This window comes from Periplaneta americana, chromosome 8 (genome assembly GCF_040183065.1).
Source record: "Periplaneta americana isolate PAMFEO1 chromosome 8, P.americana_PAMFEO1_priV1, whole genome shotgun sequence".
Taxonomy (NCBI): domain Eukaryota; kingdom Metazoa; phylum Arthropoda; class Insecta; order Blattodea; family Blattidae; genus Periplaneta; species Periplaneta americana.
Window position 1 is genome coordinate 67,433,380 of NC_091124.1, and position 22,382 is coordinate 67,455,761.

Here is a 22,382-nt window from a genome sequence, read left to right on the forward strand (position 1 = left end):
AATGGATTCGAAGGAGGTGAGATATGATGATAGAGACTGGATTAATCTTGCACAGGATAGGGACCGATGGGGGGGCTTATGTGAGGGCGGCAATGAACCTCCGGGTTCCTTAAAAGCCATTTGTAAGTAAGTACATAAGTACACGATGTCCATAGTGACGGGTTAAGAAAGCGTGGTGCTTTACCTCCGTGTGCCATATACGTGATGCTCATTCACCTTACATTACACTCACGTTCGGTTTACTGATTGAGTAACCTTTCACCTTTGTTAACGGGATGGAACTATAGTGCATCCGTGGTGCTTGCGATTATGATCTTCGGCGTGGCGGGTCTTCCTTTCTTCTGCTATCAGGATATCTTTCTCACGGGCGCGTGCTGTTCGCAGTTCTGGTTTCGAGTTCACTTCATCGGTCACGAAAGAGGCCACGAGCTGGGCGGGGTGTGTGACGTAACGACGTTCAAGTGCCGAGCTGCAGTTCTAGAATTTCAAGAGCTCCCTTCATTTGGCCCGAGCCTGCCACTTCATGTGATGATGCAGTTCAGTTTTATTTCAGTAAATAGGCTACTATGTATCCATTTTTGTTACGTAATTTCGAAGTTTGACATTCATAAGAATGTCGTAATGGAATACTTTAGCGTACCAGTGCGATAAAGTGAAGCGTATGTTGAAATAGATAGAAATGTATTTATTGTACACATAAGCACTTTTTTATAGTATATTCTGCAATATCGATAGCAGAAGCAACACTTTCATCTGTATCACCCATTTTTACAGTGATGCAAATATTATGATAAAAATGACAAATTGTGTCCCCAATTAATTTGTTTTATAGTGTCTTAGTTTCCGTGACCAATGCGAATTCGTTTGTTTCAATAATTGCATTACAAACAAATTCCTGTTTCCTAATCTAATAAAACTTCAAATTTTTAGATTAAATAATAGAAAATGGAATAATAGCAAAATTTCATTAATAGTGAAATTTGGAAGCGTATAAAATGTACGTACAGTCTTAGAAAAAAGTTTTGTCTCACAGATACTTTACAGATAATATACTTTATAAGTCTCAGAAAGGAGGCAATGCGCATGACCAGACATACAACGAAACAAAACTAATTTTATTATCTCAACTAGTCCTCTTGTGAACCATGTCGCTCGTCCTCTGATCATGCGCATTGCCTCATTTCTGGGACTTTTAATAAAGTATCTGTGTGACACAACTTTTTTTCTAAGACTGTATAGCCTATACAGTATGCATATCCTAACACCATATTACTATAGCCTACTCGATGGATTATGGAACTCTGGCTTTGGCCTCGTTTAACAATAATTTTCCCATCTCGTACTGTAATACACAATAATACGCTAGATACTTACCATCGTAATGGGTGTGCCTTACTTACTTATGGCTTTTAAGGAACCCGGAGGTTCATTGCCGCCCTCACATAAGCCCGCCATCGGTCCCTATCCTGAGCAAGATTAATTGTCTCTACTATCATATCTCACCTCCCTCAAATTCATTTTAATATTATCCTCCCATTTACGTCTCGGCCTCCCCAAAGATCTTATTTCTTTTGGCCTCCCAGCTAACACTCTATATGCATTTCTGGATTCGCCCATACGTGCTACATGCCCTTCCCATCTCAAACGCCTGAATTTAATGTTCCTAATTATGTCAGGTGAAGAATACAATGCGTGCAGTTCTGCGTTGTGTATTCTCCTGTAACTTCATCCCTCTTAGCCCCAAATATTTTCCTAAGAACCTTATTCTCAAACACCCTTAATCTCTGTTCCTCTCTCAAAGTGAGAGTCCAAGTTTCACAACCATATAGAACAACCGGTAATATAACTGTTTTATAAATTCTAACTTTGAGATTTTTTGTCAGCAGACTAGATGACAAAAGCTTCTCAACCGAATAATAACAGACATTTCCCATTGTACCACTGTCATATTTTTGTAGCATGTTTTTTTTTTTATCGTGATGGTATGCCATTTGCCGATTTACACGGAAATACAATTAAATTACAAATAATTTCTCATACGTAGTACGTAGCATTAAAAGAACCTTTATATTGGGTAAATACGAGTATGTGTCAAATTATCGGGTAGGTTTTTTAGTAGATTTTTAAGTTTTAATGTTGTTTATTACATTTGGCACTGCAATATGAGATTATTATTATTATTATTATTATTATTATTATTATTATTATTATTATTATTGTAAGATTTCCAGTAATAAATGATGCCGACAATGGCTGTATATTTCACTAAGTTACCTCTCATTTGACGTTATGTGTTAGAAGAAGAAGAAGAAGAAGAAGAAGAAGAAGAAGAAGAAGAATTGTTTGTATACAAGTTACGTCTGATTAGTGAAATATGTTACTATTCAGCGATGTATGCTGAGTGATGCTTTATGCGGTGTCACTTATGAGGTTCCAACCTGTCTTCGGACAGTTGACTAAACAACAATGTTTGTGTTCCAATCTCTGCGCGTTTTCATAATGAAGTCTCTTCCAACTCGTGTTTCGGTGTCATTACTCATTACCAGGGAAAGGATTTATATGTAAATACATATTTACTTATAAAGCTAATATAATTTATATTTTGCATTATCTTTATGTTTCACAATGTGTAGGGTTGAAAAATCCTACTTTTATTTTCCATATTTTTCCATATTTTAGAGTTTAGTACATATTTTCGTTAATTTCCATATATTTTCCATATTTCATATAAAACAGTCCATATTATATTAGGTTTAACAATAAAACAAAACAAAATTCCATTAACTTTTAAAAATACATTTCAACAATAGAGATTTAAACACATGTTCAGTAATCCCTTTAACATCAGAGTTATTTGAAAATTAGCAGTCCTATCAACAATGGGAAAGTAAGTTACAAAACTGTATTAATTTAATTTAAAATTTTTAACAGACTTCAGTTGTGCAGCTCAACAGTTAAATGCCAGTCAGAGTACACATAGGTTCAGTTTTGTAAATCATACTATAAAGACGGTAAATATGCCAAAAGTACGTCATTCAGTCAATTTAAAATCAAAACTAACAAGTTACATTTCAGAATTTAAAGAAGATGGTTTATCAACTGACAATAAAATATTATTTTGTAATTTGTGTCAGTGTGCAGTATCATCTACACAAAAGTTCCTGGTGCAACAACACATTACAACTAGTAAACATCAGGCCAACAAACAACTAAATTCCAAGCAGAGACAATTGTTTTTAACACAACCAACAACATCGAATGTAAGATCTGAGTTTAACATCGACCTGTGCCGTTCTCTCATCTCTGCTGATATTCCTCTCTACAAACTAAAGAATAAGGTCTTCAGGGAATTCCTTGAAAAATATACTCAACATACAATCCCGGATGAGTCAACACTTAGGAAGACGTATGCTCCATCCATCTACGATGAGACAATACAGAAGATAAGAGATGAAATTAAAGATAGTTCAATTTGGGTTTCCATTGATGAGACTCCCGACAAAGAAGGTAGACTTGTTGGTAATGTAGTTATCGGTTTGTTAAGTGAACAATATTCTGAACGAATTCTTTTACATTGTGATGTTCTAGAAAAGTGCAATAACAAAACTATAGTTAAACTGTTCAACGAAGCTATGGGTATCCTGTGGCCAAAGGGTATTATGTACGATAATGTGTTATTCTTTATTAGCGATGCTGCCCCTTATATGGTCAAAGCTGGACAAGCATTATCTGTTGTATATCCTAAATTGACTCATTTTACTTGTGTGGCGCATGCATTTCATCGTGTGGCAGAAGTGGTCAGAGACAATTTCCCTAAAGTAGATTTGTTGATTTCATCAGTGAAAAAAGTATTTCTCAAAGCTCCCAGTAGAGTTAACGTGTTGAAAGAAATGTACCCTGAAATTCCATTGCCACCAAAGCCAATTTTAACTAGATGGGGTACATGGCTAGAAGCAGTTGAATATTATGCCGAACATATAGACTCTATTAACAATGTTCTCCTTGCATTGGACTCTGAAGATGCAGTCTCAATTGATACTGCGAAAACAGTTACCTGTGACATAAGTGTGAAGAATGACTTAGCTCACATTCAGCATACATTTTCATGCATCATAAAAACGCTCAAAAGTCTCCAAAATAGGCACCTTTCACTATCTGAAAGTTTTGAAATTATAAATAGTACTGTGGAACAACTGAATCGTGGTAGAGGTAAAGTTGCAGATGCAGTAAGAGCTAAGGTGGACACTGTACTTTCAAAAAATCCTGGATATGAAGAACTACAAAAGGTTGTTGCTGTGATGAGTGGTGAATCAACAGTGAAGATTAACTTGGACTTATCCCCAGCAGACATTGTGAAATTGAATTATGTACCAGTTACTTCTTGTGACGTCGAACGCTCTTTTAGTCAGTATAAATCTATCCTCAGAGACAATAGAAGAAGATTCACTTTTCAGCACTTGAAAGAAATGTTTGTAACCTATTGTTATGGTAACAGACAATAAAAATTGTGTTTTGTTGAAACTACATTGGAAGATAAGGTACGTCCATTATATTTTTTGTTTAGTTTGATTAAAATGTACCAATATTTAACGTACATAGTCATTTTTTTATAATTTTAAGTCCATATTTAATTCCATATTTTGGTAAAAATCCATATTTAATTCCATATTTTGGTAAAAATAACTACATATATATTTACATATTTCATATATTTTTAGTCCATATAAATCCGTTCCCTGCTCATTACACAATGACACATGTTCGACTAGCCGAGGAAGTGAGAGTGAAGCGTACCGCTCGTGCTCTCTCTTCCTGTAAGTGTGTGACGTCCCAAGCTTATTGCAAATTGCTATCGATTGAGATACAAATCCATATACAAGGTTGTGTCGTACAAGCATTTTGAAATTTCACGGCATGCCTTCTTTTTGTGACTGTTACAACTATTGTCCGGTATATTCCCGTTTAGTTTTGGATATTAAACACATCTGCATTGTATAAAACATGTTTGTTTCCACAAATCCACGTTATTTTTCTTGTCTTTCAACATGTTTTCATGTCTTGCATGATAAAGCTTTAAGAACTTCAAGTTGAACGTCCTTTTATGTATGTATGTCTCGTTCAGTATCGCGTCTGTGACTAATCGCCATTAAACGACAAAAATAATACTGATCTGTTGTGATAGTTTTATGGAGCACACCCTGTAGTGTATATAAGTACGCCAAGATTTTTTTTTTTTTTTTTTGCTTATTTATTTTGCCAAGTTTTATGCCTAATTTTACCGACATAATTATAATTTTTTCTGAAAATCTTCCCTTTATCAAGCAATTTTTCCCATTATTCCTTTTGTTAAATCTTGTAATTATATTGATGTAATGGTAGATTTTACTGAAAATATTCCCCCCTATTAAGGGGTTAGATACAGCTTACAACAATAAAGTTTTGGAAACATTCAACATTTTTTTGCTCCATTACTGTAATTTGTACAATAATGAAAATTGGTAGGTGTAAAACTGTCCTTCTGCTATAATTATGAAAAAATATATATATATATATTTACAATAAAAAAATGTGTTTATATATTTTTTCAAAATCCAAAATGGTGGCAGTTCACTGTGCAATGATGAAGCGTTTCTCTCATAACTCATACCTTTTCAACTTTTTCATGTTTTCTCTCTCATGTTTGCAATATCATGCTCTTTCAACTACATTCCTCAATAAATAATATGTATTTTTTATTTTGTGTTAAAGCAGTATACTGTTATCTGACCATTTTATTTAAGAATTTATTTTTTATCAGAAAATCTATCCAAGGTAGAGAAATGATTTCGCATCGTTTAATAGCTATGACATGCATAAACACACACAACAAATTTCATCATAGAATGTTGAATAATTTTTTAGTTATCAGGGAAACGGTTCTTGAAAATGTAATTTACGGGAAATGAGCGTTAAACATGTTTATGTAGACTATAATTTTTTGAAACCAAAAATCACGTTCTTGTGTTTACAACGAGTTAGAAGAGAGATTATAGAGTGGGCAAGTTGGCTTGTACAGCGCTCTTAGCGGTGCCGCGGCGAAATACGGCAGAAATGAAATAAGCGCCCTCCGATGTATAATTTCATCTGCTTGCAACGTTGTGTATACGGAGATAAGAGCTACAAAAAAAAATACCTTCTGTGTGTACTACATATAACTGCAATAGGAGAAGAAACAAACACAAATGATATATATATTTGAGGTAAATTTTATGAAGTTAGGTCCATAATTTTGTTAATTAGCAGCATTTTATTTTCATACGTTGTGTAACAAAGCCGTTTCCATACTGATCACAGAAAAGGCGAGCAGCTTTCATGAGGTCGAATCAGTGATAGACTTTTGGTATGCCTTGCATATACTTACAATTATATAGTAGTGTCACACCCAAATCCCCTCTCTTCCACGCTATCCCGTAGTGTTTTTGGTGGGAATCCTTGCTATTCGTCTTGCTTTGGTAACGCTGTTGTAAAGATTTACTGTGCGTTAGAATAATATGCAGATAAAGCGATTTTTATATTCAAAGTATTTGTTGCTGCAAACTAAACCACATGTTAATCACAATATACATACCAAGTGTCTCTCATATGTTTTCAGAAAGTAAATTATGTCTTCTGTAAGGAAGATCTTTTCAGAGCCAAGAAGTGCTTAGTGATATGAACTCAAAAATACAACCCATCAGCAGTTGTATCAGTAACCTTCTCGTCACTTAAACCTAAGTTGCTCAGAATAAAAGTAGAAATTCCTCTGACAGCCTGGCGGAATAGAGATTAGATTGAAATATTTCTTCATTCTCTCTAGGACAGGAAAATTTATAATTAGTAACTATTTGCTTATTTATAAGTAGTGCTGCAAAGTCTTGCGCGTTTCTTTCAACTTCAGCAATGATTTATATTATTTTGGGTCACCTGTACAAATAAACACCACGATTAATAAAGGGAACGAGAAAACGCGCGGCTTTCTCTGCATCTCTTTTATATGCAACGTTGGTACACTAATACTGACCATAAATCGCTGTCAGCATTTGAAAAGCTTTTCAGATATTCCCTGCAGGCTTTCCACGGAACACTTTAATTTGAATTAAAATCTCCGCTTTAATTTCGTGTTGTACGAAACATAGTACAAGTATTTTGATGCTGTAAAATCATTTCGAGACTTCGATGAAAATATGACTTTTCTGCATCCCTAATTGAAAAGTAGTTTTGCCTCGTCTTTTAATCCGTCTGTCCATTTGTGTGCAGTAATTCAGCCGTGTATTTAGACTTAACGTCTGTAATATCTCGGAACTGCATGCATGTTCCATCGTTGAGAATAAGTTTTTCCAAAGTTTGAAGAGTTGCTTTTTTTGGGGGGAGGGGTCCGTTGGATTTAATTATCAAAATGTTAAGTGTCTACTACTCTGGCTGACTTATGGAGTCAACTAAATGGATTTCACTTTTAACGATTTCAACGCATAGAAATGATCCAGTCTTAGAAACGTCTTTGTCTGTATACCTTATTAAGTAAGTAAAGGCGTAAAGACATGATCTTATTACTAGAATAATATCGACACTACTCTCCGACCGCCATTAACTCCCGGGAAAGACCCGATACTCAATTTTATAGGAGACTAAGTGGACTTCGAACCGCGTTCTGGAAGTTTTGGCAACGAATAAAATCTCTCCATCACCTGGAGTGGAACAAGGGAGCTTCCAATCTGTAGACAATTGCTCTACCAGCTGATCTATCCAGCACCATTTACCTCATTTGCAATGAAAAAAGTGAAATCCGTGCTCCTCTCGAAGTTCCGCGATTATTTTAACAAAAAGTTAGTCGTTTATTGCCATTGCAGAAATGTATCAACGAATATATCCTACAATCCGCGGATCACACTTCGGAAATCTCGGTTTTAAAGCATTATAACATTGTTGACCAATTTCTTGTCTTCTGGGACAGTCTTGTTATAAAAATCTATGATCATCATCATTATCTACACCTCCGCGGATTACCATTATCATCTTGTTCTTACTTCAGCTTTTCATCTCTGATGTTGACGACAAATATCTTTTCTACCTTGAGGTCTAAAAGTTTAAGTTTGGTTTGAAATTCTTTCATCTTCCATTTTATGGGGTTCTGTATCCACCGACTTCTTTATTTTTTAGATTTTCTTTCAGTAATTGAGACTATGTTTAATTCTTCCGTATGTTTATTTATTTATTTTTTTTTTTTTCGTTTTCCATTTTTGCATCTACTTCTCAGAAGAATCTCATTTCTGATACATCTATTCTTTATTGTCAAAATGTCTAACCCATCAAATAAAACTGGAGAGACATAATCTTATAAAACTTACTGCTTTTTATTTTGTTTTTATTTCTTAACATCTGTTAATTGTACCAGAGATATTTTTATATTTGTGGAATGTAATTTTATCGTTCCATTCATAGGTGATATGATGATCTATTTTTTGACATTAATTTTAATATTCTTGCGGCATCCCTTTGATATGTTTGATTCTGCATTGAGTATCATTGAGGTTATAGCGCGGCGTTAATGGAATTAAAAGGACCGAGACTCAGCAACACGTGATCACTCCATATCGAACAAATGATCAGATGTCGTAGGCCACTGCTAGTCAGCGAGTCGAATTTCTTAGGGTGCTATTTATAGACATTTCGCTAGCCCACGCTACGAGCGTGCTAAACTATCCCCGGCTATCGATTGGTTACTTGTACGGGATTCGTATCATATCATATCGCTAACACTGGTTTATGAATACAAAAAACGTTAGTTCGCTGATCATCCACCGGATGTCTATGAATACGGCCCTTAAATTGTGTCTGAGTATCCATTTCAAAGACTTTTAGAAACATTGTAGGGTCGGAAATAGTTTTCTTTCGCTAGTAATAATATAGGGCCTACGCAACGAAGTAAATATTACAGATATGAGTATTTTACATCTTGTTTTTTCGTCAGAATGAAGTGACTACCGTTCGTGGTTTTCGTCTGTGTAAATATTATAAAGGGATGAAAATTTCCGTAAACATGTGTCCGAAATGTAACACCACCGTGTTCTTGAGCCATACATGTAGTTCACAGCGGGTAACGTCAGAGATGGCAAAGTGACCTACAGTTTCGAGGCAAGAAGACACTTGAGATGACATGTTCAAGAATCAAAACATTTGTAGAAATATTTCCCTCAGATGGGTACTTAATACCAGAAATATTTAAGACGAGAATAGTGAAGATCAGGTGTGGAGCTGACGTAATGTTTCTGAGCGAGTGATAGTCCGCTTAGGAAGAGCCTTCTGATGGTCAAGCCGTATTGACATCCGCCTTCCTTTTATAGCGGGCGTGTTACGTCGCCTCGGTGTGAAGTGCTGTACGAGGCAGCAGCGTGTAACTCGCATATCCCGTGGAGTTTGGCCGAGTGCTTTGGCCTAGTGCGGTCTGAACAGCGACCAGCGCCGTGCTTTGAGTCTGTTCTTCGTACATGAGCGGTGTGGTGGAGTGTAGTGTTCTTGCAGTGTCATTAATTATGTTACTGCAAGGTGAGAAAGTGGGTGTGTTCTCATCGACGGCTTCCGGTGCAGTTAAGTTTTCAACGAAATGGTCAGAAATACATCCCGAGAAGAGTGCCGTGTGAACGAACAGCGAATCTCGTTCGGATTTTTTTTATTATCGATAAACACTCGTGTGCTGGATGCGGCTGAGTAACTGTATCAAGACATGCGTGCGGGTCGGCCGTACTATGCAACTACGAAATATAGAAGTGCAACTAATGTTCTGAGTTATACGTATGTTTTACAACAAAATGGGATTAATTTTTGTGCATGACATGCTCTTTGTAAACGCGTAGTATTAGTATACAAGGTAATAGACATTAGCTTTGCTAGTGTTTTACACATTATCTGATGCAAATGATATGATAATGATAGTTACCGTAAGAGTGCGGGGTCGCCTCTCATAATAGAAATGCAAAGGATTTTGTTCTTGAATTAAAATTACAAATGAAGGGTCCACGGAAGAAATAAGCTAAGTCACTTTTTGTTTATGTTTATTTTTGTTTTTGGTCCCGTCTTTAGCTCATAAAGTGAACTATTTTTTCAGTAAATCAGATTGGAAAAAAGCCTGCATTGTAACATGGTAAATTAAACTAAATGAGATGTAAACTAATTATGTTTTACCTGTGTATTAAAGTTAAGAAATGTTTTCCTGTAAAACTGAAGAAAAATAACTTGGCATGTTCTTTCCGTCGACCCTCCAAATGTAAGTAAACAAATTCGGTAATCCAATCTAACCTAACCTAACCTCTCCGTACATTATAAATATCATTATCATCAACTTCATGGTTTGAACCTGATGGTTTGTTCCGGGCTCGTGCTGAAAACTGATTCCTCCATCGCATCGTTGGATAAGACTATTTTGGTATTCGATTATTTTCTCGTTTCAAATGTTCCAACCAATTTTATATGTAGGCTTATTCTTTAATTTTGTCTGATCGAATAGCTACTGTATAGACCTATACAGATAAAGGTCTTTCTTAATATCTTCATTACCATATTTTTTATCCAGTTAGATGTCTTAGAAATCTAATTTCTGCTTATTCTAATTTTTTTTTAGTTCTGATTTAGTCAATAACCAATTTTCTGATCTACACAACAACACTGTAACATCCATAAATTTATAAAATTTCAGTCATTACTATTCTCATTTGTTTAAAATAATTTTTAATGGTTCTGCACATATATCTAAATTTATTTAATTTATTTTTCTTGCAACTTTGTTGTATTTTATATATATTGAAATATTTATTTCCGGCTTTACAATGCATATATACATGTTTCCCAACCCATGATTACAAACATTTAGGGTATTTTAATTTTTTCTCCTTCATTCTTGTCTATCGACCCATAAATTTTCATCAATATTCCATTCTCCTATTACTCTGTAATGTTCTGTAGTCCTTCTTCCCTGTGTCATTTCCCATAACTATTGTCCTGGAACACAACTATGGTCCATTCAAAAAAAGAGTAACATAGACCGTTCGTAGATAGTTGCAGTGACTTAACTTCAAACTACAGTACAGCAAAAATATAAATAAACGAGGTACTACTTTATTAAGTACAAAATTTGAATGGTTGTATCGTGGACCATAGTTACGTTCCAGGACCATAGTTATGGGAACTGACAGTATTCTTCTTGATGTCCTTTCATCTGTCATTCTTTTAGTGTACCCATATCATTCCAATAATGTTTTTTTTTATGAAAACTAAAATTGAATTCTAAACATTCATTTGTTCTCTAATAATTTCGTCTATGATCTTTAGATATCCTTATAGAACTTCTCCAAAAGTCCATTCTGCTGCCTTTAATTGAGAGTTCGGAATCATTTCGTATTTTATATAATATCCTAAATAGTTGAAGTTGTTCACTTGTTCAAAAATAACATTATGAATGTGTGAACATAAAACTAATCAAATTTCCTTTTCACGCTATTTAACTTAAGTCAAACTGAAATTGAGTCTAAGTCATGTTTTTAAATTCTGTTCTGTAATTATTTTATTTTTCACTCGTCTCACCAAATTCTAAGCAATCTATTATCACTTTACTACACCACACATATCAAACCAAACAGAACCACATCACACAAAGATAGTGCTCACCACATCACACCGATACAAATCAAGCCAAACTACGTACATCAAACCAAATTGCAATAATGGCACTCTGAAACAAACTGCACCACAACAAATCACACCCTACCAAACCACACTGCCAGAATAAACCTCAACACAGTATATCATAATACAACAAACCATAAAATATAGCCTACTATAGGAAACTACACCATTTCACAACACTACATCACAAATCAAGCTCATTATAACAAACCAAACCAGTCCAAACCCATTCTAAACAAACCGAATTAAACCATACCCCCATCTTCACTGATAGACAACGGGTTGTTTTCTAATTTTATTTTTGTCTAGTATTAGTATTTTTATTTATTGAATGTTCGATCTCGCTACTCACCACACACCAGGCTGATATCTGATTTGTGTTGCGTTATTTCTTGATGAAATAAAACTGAGAGATGGCATAACTTTACAAATATAGGCTAGATAGTATAACTGGAAAAATTAATAAGCGAGTTTTCGTAAGGTCGAGGATCAGTGACAGGTTAAGTTTGGTTTGTTCAAGATTTCAGTATGCTTTGCATGTACGCTTTTTGGTAAATAGTTAGGCTACATTTGACCAAAGAAAAGAGTGTTTTTCTCGCGTTATGAAACATAACGATGGTACCACTGGATGATGTGATGATTCCATGTGAAAATATCTGAGAATATCTTCGATCGAGTGTATAAGAAACGAAAGTATTTGGAGCGGGTTCGATGAGTTTGTCTTCCGCATTGATCACCTCGTGTCTTTAAAGTGGTGTGGTACAATTTCCAGATTATTTTCAAAATACTTTTTTCTCCCGTGTGTTGTATGTAGTAGGATCGAAGATTCAACTTTTATTGAAGTATATGCTTTGAACTGTAGAGGTTATTCAGCGAGAAATAGCCTAAAATTTTGTCTGAAGTCTCTGCCAGGGATAACAATTTTACGTGCCGTAAATCTAGCTTTCCTTTCCACCTGAATAATGTCATCGTCCTTTAAGGGAGGCGATAGATGAAAATTTATTTTGTTTTTTTCAATATATACAAAGAAAATAAGCTTCGATGCCTACTTTTACGAAGTTTTAGAACCCTACGGCGGTTTTGTCATTAATTACACCATCTCTAAAAAGGCTGCGCTCATTAAGTATAAAAAGAATGCAAACTTTTAAACTTATTTTCCTGTATCTGCATTCACATTATTAAGATTTTCACAGATTTTATGCTAGGAAGCTGAAAGTTTTATTGCATGTTCTTTAAAGTATATTTAACGAAGTTATATTGGCATTTTTCAGAAAAGAAAATATTTTTTAATAAAAAATAAAATGTGTGCTTGCACTCTGCAAATTTTATAAACTTGAATATGAATAGGTTTAATTTTTTCCCATATTTTTACAAAGTAAAATTTAAAAATGTGAAAATATATAAACTATCAAAAGGTATTGTAAAAGAATTCAGACATGATGGTTAAAATTTGGCAAGATGAAAAATTTTGAAAATATGCCATTTCTTTTATTATTTTAAATAAATCTTGAACTACTAAACCTATAAACATGAAACTAAAACACACCATTACTGATATCAATAGGAGTGTGTGTACAAAAAAATAAGTCTCTAGCTTAAAAAATATATTAAGAAGAAATTTCAGCCATCGCCTCCATTTAAATTCATCGCTTTCGCCGGGTTTGAACCCGCGAACTGTGAATCCAGCGACTAGCGTAATGACTGTTGGACCACTAAGAATGACTATTTTTGTCTGTAACTGAATTCTTTAATGGAGGATTGATTGAGAATGTACTAACAAAGACATGCCATCGGGAAAATGTGCCTCTTGTATCTTCTGTAATGGACTGGAGAAAAATAACCACGATAAGGTGGTAATTTCGAGCTGGTGAACTCCTCAGTACCATTGTGATGATAGACCGTGCCGTGAAGAGTGTGGAGAATTTTCCATTCAGTTGTCTCAGATAGCAATGAGTGACGAGCCGCGTGTCTTGTCGCACGGATGAATAAGCTATTGTAACGTTTGGTGGTTGAGGACATCGCCCGCTCATTGCATACATTTGAATCTTGTGGCCGTACATTTATTTTTCAACTTTGATTTATTAGATTTCATTTACATCAGTGAATAAGCAGTCAGAGATTATGTTGAGTGACGCGTGCATTAAAATTTATGACCGTCAGGTTTGTCTCCACTTGGCATGAAACCTCAAACTGGTTACATTACAGTATCAAAATTTCATCATCCATGCTGCCTTAGAAGGATGATTTACACTGTTCATGTATAGTTCATGCTAGCGGTATGAACGATACGTAGACATGAATATAGTGTAATTCGGTCCTAACAAGATAATTTACCATGGGGGGAAAATGAACGAATAATACATAATGGAGTGCTTGGGTCCTTGAAATTGCTACTGGAATATGACTTGCGACATTTTTACTAGCTCATTTAATGTGGATATAGCTTTGTAATGCATAGACAGCGTTGAAAATGGATGTTACGACGTTAGTTTTGCTTCAGGAATATATTATGTGAATTTATAGTGTGATTTTTCTTAATACAGTTCTTGTGAATCATATGACATTTATGAGAAACGGCAAAGACGAGTTAAATATCAGTTTTAATTTATTGAAGGTTAAAGTTATGTGAGTTAGAGTAGCATATGTAGGTCTGTTAGTAAATTGCCAAAATTTTCTTCACATTGAAGACTGTTCAATTCACCCCAATTTTGGTGTTTTGTTGTTGTTAGCCAACTATCCGAAGACAGGTTTGAAGCTCATAAGTGACATCAATAATACATCGCTCATGAGGCAACTAAGCCAGGAAATAATGGAGTAGGGTGGCCAGTTCCTTTCCCCCGTCATTGCATACATCGTCGACTAGCTACGTATTACAGTAATCAGACTTCAGATGCATACAAACAATTGTTCTTCCTCTGAAACATATCGTCAAGTGAGATGTACTGGTTCATAACTCAGATGTACATATTAGCCATAACCTCAATCAGAGATATTAGTTTATCAAGGTTCGTCGATAAGTCAGGTCTTCGCACGTTGCCATATTTGCGCCAACTATTAGGTTTGTTTACATTGCGCTATTGTTGGGTTGTGGAAGGAATTTGTGTTTAAATTTATATATTTCATAAAATAAGTTTCCAAAACAGATATTTCGATAACTTTCGGAGAACGTTCTGCTTGACAGCAGCAACCGATGGCGCAAATATGGCGGACATTAGTGAAATGAGATGAGGGTACCTGGCTAAGAGCTGTTCGACAGCAACATCTAGAGACCTTGTTAGTATATTAATGCTAGATAATTAATATTTTTGGTAATTTTATACACATATTCGAAATTCTTTCTCTTATGTTTTGGATTCGTGTATAGATTTAAAATAAGAGCGATTGAAGTGCACATTGAGCCGGAAGTTTTTAGTCACGATACTGTCATTGTACATTAACTACAAAAAGTAGAAGAATGCAAGCGATAGAAATGAAATTAATGTATTTGATAGATTATACACATCAAAACCACGAATGTTTAATAGCAGCCACACACACACACTCATTCTCTCCCCCCCCCATCTCTATCTGTCTCTCAACTCATGCGACTGGTCAAGATAACCCCAGCTATCTGCTGGGCGATAAGGCGGGTCTTCCTCTTAGAGTGATGTTGATGGAATGATATTGCAGGCTAAACGGAAATGTCTCGAGAAAACCTGCGGCAACCGTTTTCCGCCGCCAGTTCAACTGTTATCTGCCGGGATTTCAACTATGGTCGCCGACGCGGAAAACTTTAGCTGTTCATCTAACAGGGCGTTGCCAAACTAAATTGCAACAACCAGAATTGCAATATAGTCTTGGCTTTGAACGCTGAAAAGCGCGTGAAAAGAAATAGAATGTTATTTTGTGCGAAGTATAGGTTGGGCTTGAGTTTAAAGAGTAATGTCCAAATAGCGTTGCTACGACTTGTTCTGATTTGGACTTTGGAGAAGAAATGTATAATAATAATAATCAGACCTTCTCTTCCTCTCAGCCAGAAACAAAAGAAATTTACACAATGTTGCAATGACACAAGTTGCAATAATGCAACGATACAATTACTACGTTTTCATTGAGTATTCAGATCGATTTAAATACGTTTACCGTATTGAAAACTTCATGAAAACGGGGGTTCAAAACTATCTGAGTCTCAAGATCGAGACGTCTAAAACGGGGCATCGGATCATATTCAATGTGGATTGAGTTGCATGAAAACGGGTATCGTATTCAAAAAGATTTCAATATGCTAAGCGCGTGAATGACCGTCATTTGTTTGATGTGTCATCTGTTTTACCAAAAGCGAGCGCATTTTGTATCAAAAGTCGTGTTATAATACATAATATTTTGTATTTTGTTAAAAGCCATTATAAATAACATATGCTCGATGACACGTCCTTCATGAGTTATGCCTTCTTTATAGAAGCGCATTCCGCATCACGTACTGTTGCATAAGTGTGCGCCTTAAGTCCTTATCATCACTGTTACTCTGCTGTGATTTGTTATTGACCTGTCTGGTGCATCTTCAATCCGTCTTACCATCCAACGATCCAACACAACACTGCCATACTTAACAGAGTTGTATGATGAATGTTGCTAAGGTGTCAAAAATGTAATGAGGTACTGTAACAGGGTATGTAATTTTAACAGTTGTTGTAAATTATCAGTACATGCATGGCAAATTAAATTTCATTTCTGTAAAAAAAATACTGGACATCTAACTTTTGGATGCACAGTTCCTAAAGGACGTGTCAGCGTGCGTTCCTTAGCAAAAAGTGATCCTCTCTGTGTGACCTATCATTCCTCAACGTTTGTTGGTGAGATTCTGTTACACCCTGTATAAGTTTTCTTGCGTCTCATAAGAAAACTCGACATTGTTTATAGCTAAGGCCTATAGGGTGACCAATATGCTAGCACGTCGATGACATGTTAACCAACATAGGGCTATCTACTTTCGACACTTCAGCTTCTGTATTCAAATAGTATTCAGTACGGTAAACGTATTCAAATCGATTTGAATATTCCATGAAAACGTAGTAAATGTATCTTCACCTAACACTTCAGATGAAAAGAAAAAAATTGGGCTGTATAGCTATTTATTTTAAGATATCCTATCTTTACATACAGAAACCAAGAAATATATCTCGAACGTAACTCTTTTAACTAAATGAAAAAAAATATATATATAATGGACTGTAGAGTTAACTATTTTAAGATCTGTTATCCTTACAGACAGAAACGAAGGAATGTAATATCTCGAACCTAACCTTTAAACGAAAAGAGAGAAATTATATTGGATTGTACAGTTACCTAGGATCTTAAGATCTCTTTACAGACAGAAATCAAGTAATATATCTCAAAGCTAAACCTTCAAACGAAAAGAGAAAAATGAATATTGGACTCTAGAGTTGTCTCTTTTAATTTCTCTTATATCAACAGACAGAAACCAAAGAATGTATCTCGAACCTAACCCTTTAAACGAAAAGAGAAAAATTATAATAGACTGTGGTGTTATTCATTTAAAGATCCATTATCTTTAAAGACAGAAGTCTGTAATCTTAAAATTACATCAAATTTATCACTTCTTCCCATAAATTCTTTCAGACTTCTTGTGTGTTTGTCAACAATGTTCCACACCGGTCATACTTTCTGTCGCAATCACTTCGTGCTGCGAAAATTGTGTTGTCTGCTTCAGTACTTTCTTCTCAGGAATTCTGAATGGTTCATGAGCAGGAGAAATTTGTTTGAGGTAGTTATTCGATGATCATAGTATATTTTTAGCGAGGGCTGTGGGGCTAAAATGGCATCGAACAGCAGTTTTGAGTGCCGTGTGTGATGAAGTGAAAGTAGGAAGGGCCCATTAATTTTATATGGCTTCCTGTTTTATTTCTCTCCAGTAAATCGTGTACGGATTTCAGGTCAAAAGCACTTATTGTCAGTATTACATTTTATAAATCTCTTTCTCCGAAAAATCTGATTAAACTTCCTCTGTTTTTGCATATCTGTATATATTTTCAACTCGGGTCGGAAGTGAAATATATTTATAGGCCTACTCATTGCATTTGCTTCATAGGTCTATACATTTGCCATAATGTTATGCTATTGTGATTTATAATTTTGTAACTGTCCATCTCGTCACCGTTGACCTGGATGCGAGAATGGGTTCGTTCTAGAATTGATTATATGGGTTGAAGGTGGTAACGGAGGAATAATTATGAATCGTTTGTGAAGGGAGAGAATGTACACGGCGTTCCTTTCTTTCCTTGACAAGCCAAAAGAAAATTATTTGATATATTGCTTTTACACGTGGGGCTCGTTTTTCATTGACAGTGTATAGCTTGTGCCTCATGGCTAAGACAACAAAAAAAAATCAAAAAAAGAAATTGATTCATCTCTGTAACGAATCGGCATTATTAGGCCTACTCTATTGATTCGTGACGCCGCTCCAGCATTCTTTCGATAGTCGCAAAGTAATAGCTACGTCACAAGCGAGGTTGAAGAAGGCCGTAATTTATAACATCACTAGAAATACAACGGAGTTCGATTTTTTTTAAATCCTTTAGGACTTATATTAAAAGATAGAGTGAGTACAGGAAAGGAGTGTGTCGTCCTTTTTATTTTCCTTCTAAGATTATAGTCTAGGCCAGAAAGTGTGTTTGGCGGTATTCTAATAGCTTAATACAGTTCCAAAAAAATATGCTTCGTCTAAGATCTTAATCTCCGGTTTCATAGTGTTTAATCTCGTCGAGTACAGAAATGAGAATGGGTATGAATTAAGTAGAGATCAGTCGAGAAGAGCCAATGACTTAAAAATCAACTACTGGTACCCATTTTTTTAATTCTATAAACACAAACCACAAGTACTGGAAGATCGTCATCAGTGTTGCCAACTGGACAGAAATTCCGTCAAAAGTGACGGAATTTCAGTGTAATGGACGGGAAAAGAATGGCTTTGACGGATGACAGATTTTCTGGCGGGAATTACGATTTACATAGTCTTTTTACTTTTTAGCTGCTGTCATTTTTAATTGTTTAATTTTTGGGGGAGCGTAGACCAACAAAGCACATCAACTGCAGAACTAGAGGCAGATGATGTGGATTAATTATTATTATTTTAATTAAGATTGGTAAGAAAGGTTTGCTTTTATTTGTATATAGATATATTGAGTGGGTCTTATTTTCTTTTTTTAATTTTGACGGATTCTGACGGATTTCCATGTGTTAGACTGACGGGAATACAATTTGTGTGTTGGCAACACTGATCGTCATGTTAGAATACTGTAGTCAGTATTTTCCAAGGAAGGATGATGTGATAAATGTTTTGTTCCGATGCTAACCACTACATATTTATGACACACCTTAGTCGTTTGGCATACTGTAAAATTGAAACTGCATGTTATGCAACTTAGGAAAGTAAGTGGATAGATTTTGTTCCAGGGACGACTAAAATACACAAAATCTCATGAGTCATATGGGTTAATGATACAGCCTACGTATGTACTATTGCAGTAATGTACTACTCACTGCTTAAGAAATAAATTAGCTATTTTTATATTCGACATTGCTGAAATACGACATATCAATACAAAGGAATAAAACTTGTGGGAGAAGAAAATCCACTTACTCGAGAAGATCAATTCCTTGGAACTCTTTTTCTGCGAAAGAATTGTGTATGGCGTATATTTAGTTGTAATTCTCCTTTACAGGTTACTTAAAAAAAAACAGGCTATCTAACGCTCTCAGCTGGTAGCTTTGCTAATCTTTTTTTCCCCCCCTAAAAATGATAGTTTTACAATGTTAACATTACTTTACTCGTAACCTACTGCTTCAGCTACAAAGACTATATTCTAAGAGACGATGAAATGATGATACGACGGTACAGATCGATTATTTAGCCCTAACACCTCAGCGACGCGAAAGAGGGGAAGTAATAGGAGTAGTGGGGAGAGTTCCGTAGTAGAGAGAAGCGCGAGCGGTCAGTAAAGAAATGCAGTACAGCTTAACTGTACTGGAAACAACGCTCTACCGCATGCGTTACATCCGAGCGCTCTGAATGCAAGCGACTGACTAACCTGAACACCACTTGGCGTAAGTTAATGGACTCGCCTGACCCAGGCGAACATTGTCGGCGACTGTCAGGACTAAATAATCGTATAGTAATAGAGCAATGGCATAACGATTGAAAGCTGACACATTACCATTTATCCATTACAATTCCCATAGGATCTTTTGGGGCTGAAACCCGTATTATGTTGGTTTGGACCGTCGTAATGGATCTATGACTTGCCAATAATTACGTAATTGCTTTCTCAATCCCTCTCAGTCCCTTTCATCACTACAATAGTTAAGCTTAGGTTCGCTTGCGACGCTCGACTTTCGGCGGATATGCAGTCTATTGCAGTGATATGCATTTTTATTGTTTGACGTTAATGTAATTTGAAATGAGTTTGATCACTGGTTCAAGACTTCGGACGTCCTTGCTTGTCACTCATTTCCTTCACATTCTTGAATTACGTACTCAAGACGTGCAATGTTCCAATGTCAACGTAATTATCAACCAGTCTGTTGTTCGTCCCGCAACAGATACGAAGCGGTTATGTCAGGCGATTTCGTCACTTCAGGTTATTTACACTATACATAGATAAGAGCGAGTGCTGCAATTGCGTTGGCAAATATTGTAGGCCTATAAGTAAGGAACGGGTGAGGAATGCTAAATAAAATGCCACGAATGAATCCCATATTTGAATAATGAGTCAGATTAAATCAGTTCTATTTCAAATTTCTTTACATAATATCGATGCAACTGGTCATGCATAGAGCCATTTTATGTCCTGTTTATCTGTGTTGGATAGGAATTTCGGCCCGATCGTTGCACTTTCGTAGTAGCACCGCCTTCCTTAAGAAACAAGATGAGGATTATAAACACACTTGCCAGCTACTTTACTTTCCTTGGTTTTGTGGTTAATTTTTTTGAGTGCTTATTTTCTAGTAAAGTGCTATTGAAAGGTTGTGAAGATTGTAGATCTATAACCACATAAAGTAAGTACGCCTTATTACGCAGTGAAATACTGTACCACACTCCTGGATTTTATTTAACTGAAGATTACGTAGTTTTATGTAAATTTTTTAACATAATAGTTGAGTAGGAGCTGCGAAATTTATACGAAAACATTAAATAACAACCCATACAGAGAAGTGTGAAAGACTTAATAAACAAAGACACCAAAAAGTAAACCGTTAGTAGTGGAAAGCTCTTTTGAAATACTTAAAAAAAGCTACAGCTGGCATAAATAAAATTAATCATCATCACTACAAAAATGTTGATTAAAGGAAGGTAAATTTTATAACATATTATTTCACTGTATTAAACTAGTTTTTAAATACATACTGTATAGGCTTACAGTTTGTCATACCTACAAATGACTTCCATCTTGTCTATCCAGTGTCATATCTTTATTTCCCCTGACTTGTTATTAAAGTAAAGGTCTTAGTAAAGGTCTCATAATACTTGTTTTCTCCGAAGGTCTTTCTGTCGTCTGGAACTCCAAGTAGTGCTTGATGCAGGAAGCCTTCGTTACGTAGAATACATCCGAACCACGTTAATCGTCTAATTATAGGATTATTGCAGTTAAATAAATATTATAAATTGGCCTAATATCTTTGTTACTTCGGTTATTTTACAACATCTGTATCAACATCTCCAATGAGTTGTTTTCATTAATTTTGTTAGCCTAATATTTTTCGCAGTATTCTGTTTTAAGATATGATTGGTTTATAGCTAATATCGTGAAAATTTGATAATTTATCCAAGATATAAGAACCATTGTCAATGCAGTTCACACTACTGCGTTTTAGTATAATTTCCAAAATACCTTAGCAGCATACCGAAACTTCATACTTTATTATAATAACTGTAAATACCTACTAGTAGAATTACTCGTATGTCATTGCAAAAACGGTTACGTGCTCAGCAGTAATTGGACAAGGTTAGCAGCTTGAAATATATGAGCTGTAATGTCTTCTTTTTATATACAGACATGGAGGAAAAAGCTAACACAATGTAAATGTAGGTTAGACTATATATGCAGTAATAACCAAAGCTCGGAACTTGGGGACTTGTGTGTCGTGTTCATGAGTAAGGTTACAGGTACAACGTACACAAAGCTCACCCTGCAAGTGCTCAGGGACAGTCGTGTGTACTAAGAAAGTGGTCACATCGAATGACAGGAAGACGGACGAGGAAACTGTGTCGTGTCGAAGCCAATGACATTCAGATAATTAATTAGAGGTAAACGGTCTGTTTGAAAATAAGAAAATACGTATTATTCGAATGGGTATTGTATACGTTTGAAAATATATTTCTTAAAATTTAGGTACAGAATTTCGTGAAGGAATTCTGAGGAGATACATTATTTTCTTCGAATGAAGAGTTTATATTTTGTAACTTGTGTCAAACACAAACTATAGATTGGAAACAGGCATTCATTGAAATACATTGCAGTCCCTTAAAACTATGGAAAATTTGTCCATAGCCATGGATCAAGTCGTAGTGGAACCTTCCCTAGTAGTGACATAGAAATTGAAAACTATTTTCGAGACAAATTTAGGGTACGAGATCAGCTAGCAACTACTGAAAATCGAACAGGAAACAGTGACAGTGAAAATATTCAATA

General features: G+C 35.4%; 1 protein-coding gene across 4 annotated transcripts in view; it reads left to right on the plus strand.

The window, feature by feature from the left end:
* Positions 1-22,382, plus strand: part of milt (trafficking kinesin-binding protein milt) — a 344,681-nt gene that overhangs the window by 119,625 nt on the left and 202,674 nt on the right. The window contains exon 1 of one of the 4 annotated variants that reach the window (XM_069833019.1): positions 9,409-9,883. The exons of 2 other annotated variants lie outside the window; for them this stretch is intronic. The gene's annotated coding sequence lies outside the window, so the exon portion shown is untranslated. Of the gene's footprint in view, positions 1-9,408; positions 9,884-22,382 lie in introns of those variants that run through there. One more of the 4 variants, XM_069833020.1, reaches the window with a different exon arrangement.